At 34.9% G+C, this 12,018-nt stretch overlaps 1 pseudogene; it reads left to right on the top strand.

The window, feature by feature from the left end:
- Positions 1-4,499: 4,499 nt before the first annotated feature.
- Positions 4,500-9,732, top strand: LOC148612339 (cytochrome P450 2B4-like; annotated as a pseudogene).
- Positions 9,733-12,018: the final 2,286 nt, after the last annotated feature.

Below are 12,018 nucleotides of genomic sequence, written 5' to 3'. Positions count from 1 at the left end.
CTTTTGATTACCGCTATAACCTTGGTTCCCTTGATTACTCTTTCGATCTTGTGTCCCACAATATCGCTGCGCGTGTAAATGTTAGATAAATATATCTCACAATTGGAGATAACTTCTGAAAAATGGAATCTTTTTGAATATAATTCATTACAAAAATAGAATTAATGTGTGTAGATTTACGAGGACTGCGTCAAGAGAAGTATCTCGGTCTTCTAACACTTTTAGCAGAGCCGGCTCTTTTGACAGTTTCAACGAAGCCAGCTTCCTTAGAACTTTTCTCATAGAGCAGGCTTTCCTTAGATTTCTTCCAGAACCGGCTCTTCTGTCAGTTCTAGCAGAGTTGGCTTTCGTAGAACATCTCTCGTAAGCTGGCTCTACCAGCACAGAATAAAAACTGGCTCTGCTAGAACTGTTCTATGACACTTTAGGAACAGTGTGAAGCTAGCCGTCAATACCAGCCCGCATGAAAGCTAGCCGTCAATACCAGCCTGCATGGAAGTTAGCCGTCAATACCAGCCCGCATGGAAGCTACCCGTCAATACCAGCCCGCATGAAAGCAAGCCGTCAATACCAGCCCGCATGGAAGCAAGCCGTCAATACCAGCCCGCATGGAAGCTAGCCGTCAATACCAGCCTGCATGGAAGCTAGCCGTCAATACCAGCCCGCATGGAAGCTAGCCGTCAATACCAGCCCGCATGGAACCTAGCCGTCAATAATATTCATTAATATTCATAAGATATGGGTGTTCGAACAAAATTTTTAAAAATTTGAAATAAGCGAATCGATTTAGCTATTCTTAATATTTTGCGTGTAGAAAATAAGAATAATGATAAAACATACGTGTAAATCTGTATACTATGGCGTACATATAAATTTGCAATGATGTTATGAAATATATAAAAAATACGTTAAGTGTAATAAACTAAGGTATCGAATACGCAATAGGGGTGGATCTAGGATTTCAGGTTAGGAGCGGAATAAGAACGCTAAGTAAGAAAATTATGTAGGTTTGAGTTTTTAAAAAGTCAAGACTTCAGACAAAAAAAAAATTTTAAGGGGGGGATTGTGGCCCCAATGAATCAGCGCCCGCTCAGTTACTTTTTTCATCATGTACACGTTCATATTACTCTTACAATTATCTTCTAATCCTAAGACTTAGTTAAGTACAATAAATAATATTCAATATCACATCCGTTTTGAATAATAATAAAAAATACTTTGACCCTGGGAACTATGATAATTTCGCTTATTGTATCCCTTGAAGGTCATTTTGCTAATAGAAAAAAAACTTTGTCTGATAATAAACTTAAAAATTTCTTATAAAATTTTAAAAGAGAAATAATGACTTTTCAATAATAAAGTATACTACATGAAATTTGCCGAAATTTTGAATTACTTGGAAGATTCATAAAGTTTTATGCACTTTCAAAATGATTGTATTAAGAAACTATTTATTTCTACCACAAAATTTGTTGTTACGGAGCTGTAAATCCTCAATTATAAACATTTCAATTTAATGCATGAAGTTCTGTGGAAGTAACTCCTGGCTGATTTCAAATTTAACTCGTATTAATGATGTAGGCATATATTTTCATGGTTTACAAATCTATTTCTTTGAACTTTTCCCAATGGTTTGAAACAGGTGAAAGGGTGAATAGTATCAACGTTGTGAAATGTTTTAGGTGTTATTTGAATAGAAATAAAAAGCTAATGAATAAAATTTATGAAACAAAAAGTTACATGTACATGTACTTGTTACATATAAGTCAGATCTTTCATTTCAATAATATAAGGCATATAAAATTGCATGGTAACTATTTGAATACGTTGGAATATATAGAAACGTAAACTGTTCAAGATACTTACCAGTGCTGATAGCATTTCAAACTTTCCGTTGTACATGTATTTATAGCGCGGAAGAGATTTTGACAAAAGATACAAATTTGTTACCAAAATAACTCCTTGTAGTATCCAGTTGAAATCTCGAGTATGACGAATTAAATATGATGTGTAGCTTTTTTTTCAATTCCTTTTTCTAAAACAAACCTGTATATATTTTCTCACAGTCAAAATAACGAATTGGTTCATTCTGATATTTACTTTTATTCAAATTCGATTTACACAGAGGGCTTCATCATTAGGATTTGACCCCTGGGTCGCTACTACTAGGGCTAAGCCTCCACATACTGGTGACCTATAATACAACCAAAGATACATGTACCTCGCCCCGTCTTGTAAAAAGGAGTAAGATCTAGTAGCGCATCTGCAAAAAAAAACGACGAAAAAAAAATAATGAAACAAATTCAAAGTCAACCTGGGGGACCAAGGTCTATTAGTCCGTTAGTCCATCTTGGGACTGAGATTTTAAGCATACTTAGGGACTACCAATTCCCAAAATATTTTGAATTTCCATATCTTCCTTTGTCCTTTAGACAATTTTAATGAAAAGCTTCGCCGAGCGCAGCATGATACGACCGCAGTTCTCGAACCCTGAACAGTTGGGTCAAGTGTGGACACTATATTAGTTTTTGACACACTTAAGCGTAAGGACTTATAATTTATATGGACACAACACATGGTTTTGACACTATATTGTAAAAAGATTTCAAAGTTTCAAATCAGACCAAATAAAAAAAGTCGATTTTTGGAGTGTGGCTCCCTTGGCACATTAAAACTAGAAAAAACATAAGAGATATCTGAAATTTATATGCTAAATGCAGGCAAAGATTTTTATGAGGAATCCAATAAGATTGTATTTTCGAAATCGGACCAAAAATAAAAAAGTAGTTTTTTTCGTTGTGGCCCCTTTTGCCCCTTATAACTCGAAAACCGTATGAGATAGTTAAAATCTTATTGAAAATTTTAGGCAGGCATTTTCATGAGGGGTCCAATTTTTTTTTTAAATCGGACGAACAATTTTTGAAAAGTGGATTGTTTCGGTTGTGGACCCTTTGGTTCCTTATAACTCGAAAATCGTAAGAGATATCTGAAGTCTGATTGTAAATGCAAGCAGGGGTTTGTATAAGGAATCCATTTAATTTTTTTAAATCGGACAAAAAATGAAAAATACGATTTTTTTTCCTATCACTTGAAAACCTTTAGAGATATCTGAAATCTGATTGATAAAGAATTGTTATAACGAATCCAATAAAAAAAGGATTGTAAAATCGGAACTAGAAAAAAATGAATATTTTGGGCGTTGCCATACTCTGACCCCCTATGACTTGAAAATGGTCCAAAACATATGGAATCAGCTTAAACATTTGTTTACAATAATTCAATAAGGAAAACAAAAAAAATAATAATTAAAATCGGAATAAAACAAATATTCTACGTGGGTTTTAATAAAAAAAACTATTTTTACCCTTTTTGGTCCCTTTTTCTAAAACGGTAGGGGCCACACAATCCACATTTAATAGAAACCTTCCATTTGTAGTTAGTAAAATTATATCATAATTTCAGAACAATTGCTCAGTTACAACTAAAAGCATCGCATGGTAACGAAGTCTCCCAAGACGACGAGGACGACTACGATGACGACGATAACAACTGCACCATAACAGTATACGACCGCAAATTGTTTGCGGTCGTATAGAAAGGGTTCCTTACCACTTATACACTGTTCCAATTTCGAAGTCGGTGTTTTCGACCAAGGTCAATTTGTCCATCTTGGGACTGGGATGAGAGATTATGCCTACCTGTGGATTATCCATTCCCAAAGTATTGGGAATTTCTTTATCTTCCTCTGTCGTTGAGTAAATTTTAAAAAAGGGCCCCTAACCACTTATGTACCAACTTTGGTGTCGGTTGGTGAGACCAAGATCCACTAGTCCATCTTGGGACTGGAATAAGATTTGAGGCCTACTGAAGGACTATCGATTCCCAAAATATTGGGAATTTCCATAGGCCTAAAATCTCATTCCAGTCGGACACCCCCTTTTTCAAAATTTCTGGACCCGATTCCACCCTTTATAGTACTATTGCAGACAAAAAATATAACAATAATTAGAAAAATCTACTTATTTTTATTCCTATTTAACGTTTTCATTTAAATAATAAATTAATTCAAATTTTGAACGCACCGCTCATGAATATTATTGACGGCTAGCATCCATGCGGGCTGGTATTGACGGCTAGATTCACTTTAATCACTTTTAGAACTGTCTTCTGACAGTTAGACTGAGAGGTTAGAACTGATCTCGTCTGTGGCATGATGTAAAAAAGGGAGACCAACAAATTAAACGTTTTTATTTCGTGTCAACTAAAGTCCAGTTCGTTACCTATGTAGGTCATGTCATTTACTCTATTATCTCTAAAAAGACTTGAACTCGGTCCTTTATATAGTTCAAAAAGAACTTATAAAGGTCGCGATATGGCCGTTGATTTAAATAATACGCCAGGCTAAGTTTGACAACTTCGAATAATTATTTAAACTCACATCACGTATGGAAATGAACAATATTGAATGAGCTTAAATTTGACCTCAAAACCATAACAAAATGATCGAAATAATTGGATATTTGGATTTAACTTTAGTCATCATATCTGTTATCACAATTCTCTTATGGGTAAGATGGAGAAGACCGGCAAAGTACCCACCGGGTCCCGTATCTTTACCATTGATTGGTAACATGCTTTCAATCTCCGGCGATAACCTGATGGATACATTCAGCAATCTTCGGAAACAATATGGCGACATCTATAGTTTAGCATTAGGGAACTACTGGGTGGTCTTCGTTTATGGCAGTGAAAACATAAGAGAACTTCTAGTGAAACAGGGAGATAAAACAAGTGATAGACCTGATTCTTTTCAGTTTCAAGTTGTCGAATATCCAGGCAAGCAAGCATAGTTTTTATTTTACAATATTTTATACTATTTCAGTTTAAATCTTCGTGTGATTCAATTTGTTTTTTAGGGGGAGGAAAAAGGTTTTTGATTTTTGAAAATGCATCATGTATGGAAATATTTTAGAAATCATGTCTCAATTTACTTCTTAAAATAGAAAGGGGTTAATGACACCTAGTTTATAAACACAGTCATGATTAAACAAGATAACAAAATTTAGATATTTGCATCAGCTTTATTAAATGTTAAGCGTTATGCTTCAATGCTGAAAAGATCAAGTAAAATAAAACAGACAATATTGGTCTACCTTCTTCATTTTGAACACTTTTTAAACATGTTTAACCCTGCCTCATTCTTGATGTGTTTGTCCCAAGTCAGGAAACTGTAGTTCAGTGATCGTCTTTGCTTTTTAATGTTCATTGTTATTGGTTGTATATGGCTTTTTCTATAGTTTAGGTCGATTTTCGTCTTTTATGAATAGTTTCATTTATTTCGGGACCTTTTACAGTTTGCTTTATGGCAAGGGTTTTGCCCATCATTGAAGACCGTGTGATGATCTGTAGAAGTTTAATGATTCTTTGCTTGACTTTTGAGGGTGACTGTCTCATACGTCTCATATATTTCTTTTTATATTTATTTAAGGAGGAAGACCTAGGATAAAGGTCATGAAATCAGTGATATGTTTGTATCATATTCAATTTCAACAAAGCCTATCAAGCTTTCATTTGAAACAGAATGACATTAGTACAAGTTCCTTTGATGCTACATGAGATTAATGTAAAATGCTGAATAAGAACGTTCCAATGATTTTTAAGAGTTATGTCCCTTACCCTAGGTCTACTTCCTTTAGGTACACTTATTTAACATTTTTTTCTTGTATAGTTCAGTACCATTTATTTGATAGTGTTATATAGATCGATGATCATTTTTGTCAGTGTACAAAATTATCCAAACTACATTTCAATAAATGATAAAAACAAAAATGTCAACAAAGCCGTACAAAATAAATGAATACTCATTCGACATTTAAATGACCTTAATTTAGAAAGGTAAATATGTGACCACGGCGTTTTTATTCCGTTTTCATTTATTCAATATAAAGTTTTTTGCCTTTTGTAGGAGTCATCACATCCAGTGGCAGCTTTTGGAAGCACAACAGAACTTTTGCATTATCCAAACTGAGAGATTTTGGTTGGGAAAACGTAGCTTTGAATCAAGCATTCAAGAAGAAATGGCGGTCTTCCTGCAGACGATAGATCGCTATGACGGTACAGCTTTTGACATGGGCCAAGATATAAATATTAGCATGTCAAACATTGTGATGTCAATTTCTCTTGGAAGACGTTTTGACTATGATGATCCCCAATTTCTAACATTTTGTCAAAATTTAGAAAAAAATCTTAAAGACCCAGTTTTAACCGGGCCAGTCAATTTCATTCCTATTTTAGCAAAATTTCCCGGGGATGTTTTTGGCGCAAAAAGAATAAAACAAACTATGAAAGAAACTTTTGAATTCTTTAAGAAAGAAATACATGAGCACCAAATAACACTCGACGAAAATAATATCAGAGACTTTATCGATGCCTACCTGATTGAAATGAGAAGGGACAAGAACGAGGATCAAAAGTTGTCGGGTATTATGATTTTATGGAATTTAACTTTTAAGCGCGAATTATATGTCAATTCACTGTTATTGTCTAAATCAGTTCTGTGTTTCTATATAATGTACCGTGTAAAAACTTTTTGCCATTTTTGAACTACCTAGGCTTGTTCTTTATTCTTAATAACATTTTGCATACATTAGAATTAAGTTCAAATTTTATCTGCTACATTTTTCGTATTTGTTTCCCCTTTTTGCTCCTTGATATTTTAATGAATGGAAAAAAAAACTGAATACTTTGTAAACGATCTTGTCAGTATTTCTGAAACACGTGTCTGGACTTCATATTCGGGTACTTTAAATCCCAAACTGTTATTGTTTATCATAAACCTCAAATGTGTTTGTATTTTTGTTAAAGGAATACATAGTAATGATAGTAAGTCCGACTACATATCATGTAGTTTATTGTAATTATTTTATTATACGACAGCAAAGATTTTGTTTTTGTTTTAATAGGAACATTTTTATTGGGAGTAATTGCTGATTTGTTCGCAGCAGGAACTGAAACGACGGCAACAACAATTAAATGGGCGCTTTTATACCTCATGCATAATGAAGACATTCAGCAGAAAATGTGGGAAGAAATTGATGACGTAGTCGGTAGTGGGCGTTATCCAAGCGCGACTGATAAACCAAAACTTCCATATTGTGAGGCAGTGATGTTTGAGTCGCTCCGGTTAGGCAACGTCGTTCCATTTTCCGTACCGCATAAAGCTACAGATGACATTTCATACAAAGGGATGGTAATACCAAAGGGCTCTATTGTAATGCCATGCCTTTATTCTGTTGCTCATGATGAAAATCTTTTCCCCGATAGCCATACATTCAGACCAGAAAGATTTCTTGATGTCAACAATAAAGTATGTGGACAGGAGAAGATTTTGACTTTTTCTATTGGTACGTTACTTTAATTCGAATGAAAAAATGGTAAGATGGGGACGTTCATTTGAAATCTGTTTACAGATTGGTGTTAAAAACAGGATGTTCAGTGTTTTAAGTGTAAGTGTTTGTAAGAATCAAGGAAAATGGGAAAAATCAGAAACATGCATGTCAAAACCCCACCGATATGACAATGTAATATTACTCAAAAATACTTTCTCTATTTAAATGACCATTATTTGATCTCTGCATCACTGGCTTTGTGCAGAAATTTTTCAATAGAATCTTAGAAAAATTAGTTTTTGACAGAGTTATCTGCCCTTGAAATGTTCATTTTCAGTGCATTTCAATGAAATTATAACTCAATGGTCCAGCATGATATGGACAATCTTGTCCGTTTTCCTCGATTCTGATGGTGCAAATAGTCAAATTAAATTTTCAAAATGGTGGGTTTTTCATACCATGTTTCTCCGACTGCCTGATTCTTACAGGAACTGACACTTAAGTAATTTTTGTAAAAATATATACATGTTTTTCTTTTATTTAAAACAAGTATTGGTACGATTACAACTTTGTAAATAAGCTTTAATTTTGAACATCTTATTATGCCGACTTGCAGTGTTAATTGAGATACATTGTCTTATCCAATTTCACTGATGTTTTAAGCAGAAGACGCTTACCCTACCGGTGCACCTGGTCCATGCTCCCAGTTTTTAGTGGAGTCCGAGTTGCTCATTTGCTTTTGTTACTTTGTATGTATGATTTTAGTTACTTTATGTTCTTTGTTGTGTATGTCTGTTTTCCATGTCTGGTCTCTGTCCCTGGATTACATTCTTTTGATTACCGCTATAACCTTGCTTCCTTTGATTACTCTTTCACTCTGAAGCAAGATACAAATGTAGCTGTCTCTGTCAAAAAGTAATCAAGTGAACCAAGATTCTATCGAAAATCAAAAGAATGTAATCGAGGGACAAAAACCGGACATGGATAACAGACACACACAACAAAGAACATACAATAACCAATATAATACATACAGAGTAACAAAAGTAAATGAGCAACTCGGGCTCCACTAAAAATTGGAAGCATGGTTCCTGTGCCTCGATAGGATAAGCGTCATCTGCTTTTCTGAAACATCCGCCGAGTTGTCCATAAAAAGTCAAGTCCAGGGTAGATGAAAGAGAAAAAGAAAACTATGACACGTTGAGCAAGTTAAATTATTTTTCATGGTACAAACGGATACACCGTAACAATCCACAAGTTTGTGATGACGACCATAAACCTTCTGTAGTGATGACCAATCTTGTTGCAAAAATAAGTCCGGATGTCTCATAGTAAGAAGTCTAGAGCGATAAAAAAATTGCGTAGTTACATCAAGTTCTGGCATAATGTATTACTTATGATTCCATACGCAGGTGCCGAAAGGATGTTGCCACCGACGGAAGAAAAGTTGACAATACGGAATGAAAAGTCATCACGTTTGTCGTATAGTTTGGTCATTAGATGTCTTTTACCATCAGTCTCTAGGTTTAAGTTAAGATATAAACGGTTATCTATTTGGCGGAAACAGAGATTAAAGGATCTAGCTAAGCCGTGTTCGTTCGTTTGGATCAGATCAACTATAAACTCAACCTCATAAGAGTAAAGAAAAAGGTCAGAAAGTAGGGGAGCACAATTTGCTCCCATTGGAATGCCGACCCTCTGTTGAAAAACGTGTCCACCACACTGGACAAATATGTTGTAGATGAAAAAAACCCAGCATTTTGAAAACATCTTCTTCGGTATATTTGGAAGATGATTTGAAGTTAATTTCTTTTTTTAAAGGTATGAGGAATCTCTACCAAGAACTATCTATTTGTAGTTAGGTGTACCATCTTTTGTTGAAGTAACAAAGATGTATAATGTTTTTGAGTCGGGATTTTATTTCAATATGGGGAACAGAAACAAGGATGATATGTAGCTCACATGTAGCTGACTTAGGTAAACCATATCTGCGGAAGTTAGGTATCAATTTGTATATAAATTAAAACATTTTGTTTCCTTTTATTGGCTTCAGGTAGAAGAGTTTGCCTCGGGGAATCCTTTGCCCGCCTCGAGTTATTTCTATATCTAACAGCCCTTGTCCAGAGATTCAAGTTTCTGCCACCCGAAGGAGAAGATCCAACACCTTTGAAAGGAATATTAGGTACCACCTACTCACCCGTGACTTACAGGATCAGGGCTGTTAAAAGATAAATCATCGATTGTAAACTATCAGTTCTAGAATTTTTCAAAATATTTATATAAATATTTTATGGATATTATTGGAAAAATGACTAATACAACTCCATGCCACCAGAAATCAATGTTGTCGGCCATTTTCATAAATAAAATTATTTTTGTCACCTCCCCTCCTTGAATAACTTCTGCTTTGTTTGATTTTTATAAAATGATTGATTGTTGGGGTTTAACGTCCGAGCAGCAATATTTCAGCTATATTCAGACCAGACGATGAACATGAAACGGATGATAAAATGAACATGAAATGATGATGAAATGAAAAACGGGATGGGACACAAAGACAGTAAGGTCGACAAGTTTTGATTGCCACTAGAAAAAGGGAGGGACGGGTAAGGTCGGGCAATTTAGCCTCCTGTGGCAGAGCGCAAAGGTTTCTACACCTATCGAATACCACAGCAGGGTTCTTTAACGTGCGAGGAACGTGGCATCTTTCCCAACACGGTGCACCACTATGGTTTGCGGTCAGGTTTTCCGTATTATAGCCTGACAACCCCAGCATGTAACATGCCAGGGGTACCCCATTCCACCACCTGGGGCACACATCCCAGTTGCTCTGTGGGCAGAGCGCCTAGCCCCGGCTAGGTTTCTGAGCACTATTTAGTCGCCTTTTACGACAAGCTTAGCGCTGCTGCAGGCCTATTCTTTTGACACCCGGACCTGCACGGGGCATTTTTATAAAAAGACACAACACAATATGTATGAATTGAAAAAGGTTATTATTATAAAATGACGAAAACTAAGTATCAGAAGGACATCAGCAAAACACAATAAATATATACAGCAATTTACACTCAGTCTAGAATAAGCTGAATTGTAAAATACTAAAAGTGCATGACTAGCCCATAAATGATATCTGAACTGAAAATCAATGGTGAGGGCCTCAAAACCCCCCAAATTCATCTATCATAAAGAGTCAAAACCGTGCTACTAAACCATATAACAGTTGACAATTTGAATGACTGTGCATGTGTTTTTAAAACACAAATGATGACATATATGCTGTTTGAACACATCCATGACAAGACAAGTTTAATGAGATGAATTACAGCAGTAATTATCATGGTATTTTTAAGCATGAACGTTGCGTACATGGACGGTATATTAATGTCATAAAGAGCTGCATAATTGTTTTCAACAACATATTTCTAGGACGTCGTTTATCGGAACATTACTTATAACAAATGTTGACGTAACATAATAACAAATGTCGCTACTTCAATTCAAAACTTATCATCGTCCTTCATATATAAAGTCTACAATCAATATTCATAGCTTATTAATTAATTCTAGATGTTAAATTCCATTTATGAATGACACTGAATTCTTTCGCGAATAGTGAATAGTGAAATTATTATAGTCGCACTAAATTGCAAAACTTTCTACTACCTCCCTAAATCTGTCTTTTTCAGTTGCCCAATTAGTTTGTATGTCTTCGACATTGGTTCATAATTTTATGAATTATCATGGATCTAAAAGTGGGATAAATATTTAGTGCTATAAGCAACTATGATTAGTTGAACTAATGTCGTACTTTGAATAGACTGCATAATCTCCCTTGAAATGAAAACATTTAATATTTTTAAGGTTCATATTCTGTTTTGAAATACAATAATATAATGCCTGTTAAAATAGGCACAATCGATGACTAAACATAATAGCTGATTTGAACAGTGTACATGGAGCACAATCCATGACTAACCATAATAGCTTGAACAGTGTACATGGAGCACAATCGATGACTAAACATAATAGCTGATTTGAATAGTGTACATTGGGAAACATTATCGGATGAAACTAAAATGTTTGTTTAATTCGTCATCAGCTGAAAAAAAAATAACAGCAAATGTGAGGACATTTTTTTTGGTTTTTATTCTACCAAAAAATCAAAGTATTAATTTCCTCGTATATAGGACATGCATGCTTAAAAATGTTCCTTATACGCAGGTTTGTCTGTAGTCAGAGGGAACTATGTAATAGAAGAGTAATAAAGGGAACAAAGTGTCTAAAGGAAATAGCAATAATGTAATCCAAGGGGAAAAGAAGACATGAAAAACAGACACACACAACAAGGAACATAAAATAACCAAAATAATACATATATAGTAATATAAGAAAAAGAGAGCATCTCCGACTCCTTTAAAAACTTGTAGCTTGGACAATGTGCTCCTCCTTTGCTTGTCTAGAAAAAAATACCTGCCGAGTTGCTCATAAAAAGTCAAGGTCGGCTTAGACGGAAGAGAATAATTGACACGTTGAACAAATATGTTTTCATGGCTGAGATGGATATAGAAGTTACAATCCACGAATTCATGATGTAGTGATGACTTCAATCTTGTAGCATTATAACCATGCT

The sequence above is a fragment of the Perna viridis genome, chromosome 7, assembly GCF_037379345.1.
Source record: "Perna viridis isolate PV_CMFRI_1.1 ecotype Kerala chromosome 7, ASM3737934v1, whole genome shotgun sequence".
In the NCBI taxonomy this organism is placed as follows: Eukaryota; Metazoa; Mollusca; class Bivalvia; order Mytilida; family Mytilidae; genus Perna; species Perna viridis.
Note: the sequence above shows the minus strand (reverse complement) of the source record. Positions and strands in the feature narration are given on the sequence as shown.